This window comes from Polyodon spathula, unplaced genomic scaffold (genome assembly GCF_017654505.1).
Source record: "Polyodon spathula isolate WHYD16114869_AA unplaced genomic scaffold, ASM1765450v1 scaffolds_2966, whole genome shotgun sequence".
In the NCBI taxonomy this organism is placed as follows: domain Eukaryota; kingdom Metazoa; phylum Chordata; class Actinopteri; order Acipenseriformes; family Polyodontidae; genus Polyodon; species Polyodon spathula.
In genome coordinates, this window is record NW_024474431.1 from 1,270 (window position 1) to 2,468 (window position 1,199).

At 36.1% G+C, this 1,199-nt stretch overlaps 1 pseudogene; it reads left to right on the top strand.

The window, feature by feature from the left end:
• The first annotated feature begins 769 nt into the window (after window positions 1-769).
• On the top strand, window positions 770-883 carry LOC121311115 (annotated as a pseudogene).
• Window positions 884-1,199: the final 316 nt, after the last annotated feature.

The following is a 1,199-nucleotide window of genomic DNA, read 5'->3' on the forward strand; positions in this document are numbered from 1 at the left end:
TAGAAAAGTCTCAATTTACAAAGCAGGTACTATATATATCAGTGTTCAGATTATTTTATTTATTTTTTTTTTTTTAAAAAAAAAATTGGACAAGGAGTACCTGTTACAAATAAAAGACCACCTGTAACGGCTGTTTGAAACGGCTGTTCATTTATCACAATAAACTACTGTTATTTTTGTATTGATACATATCGTTTCCAGTCAAATTGTCTATTTTTAGCCGTGACGTGTTTTTTACACAATTTACCCGTGACAAAATGGAATCCTTAATTCTAATTAAAACGCACCGTGTTTGTTCATACACTCTTTCTGAGACATTGATCACATTAGCAAGTTCACGCATATGAAGGGTTTCACTCCGCTCTTCTATACCCCTTGGTGTTGGTCTGTGTAGAGATTTTGTGTTTGTGAACTTGTGTATAAACAATGTTCGGTTTCATTAGAAAGAACTTCAGGACCAAAAGCATTATATTTTACCTCGTTCAGATGGGCGTTTCCTTGTTTTCTGAGCTAAACTCATTTGCTCATGCCCGGGCACGTCATTTGCGTATCCGAATCCCATCATACATTTCTGTACATTTTAAACAGTTAAACTAAGTTATATAGTTTATATCTTGTGAACCCCTTGCTCAACGTTGTGTTGCAGATGGATGTGTTTTCTACACAGACATAATTTCATCTGACTAGTTTTATCTAAACATGTGTTCCGTTACCATAGCTGCAGAGCGGAGGGGTTTCAGTGTGGTGTCTCACGGGTGGGAAGGTAGTTGGTTTTGCGCAGTGGCAGCATTGTAGCCCATGAGGAAAATCCGAGGTGTGATTATTGCTGGTAATAACTTTAAATATAGCCAGGACTTGCAATTTTTGATAGTTTTTTTTAAACTGAACTTGCCGTTTAAATTAGATTACCAGATATTAGGCTTCTGTTTGAATGTTTGTTCGTTAGCCAGGGATTCAAAGATTGTTTTAAACCTTCGAAGGTTCGACAGAGGGCTTCTTGCGCTCACTGTGTGGTTATATTGTTTTTCCTATTAACAGAAACTGTTTGGCAATGTCTGAATGCTATAAACCACACATTAAATGTCACTGTCATGAATTCAGTCTTTCGATTTGTATAATACATATTATGTAAACAAAAGTTTTTAGTAAAATCTTCTACCAAATAGTTATATATTATGTACACCTCTGGCGCCGCTGCC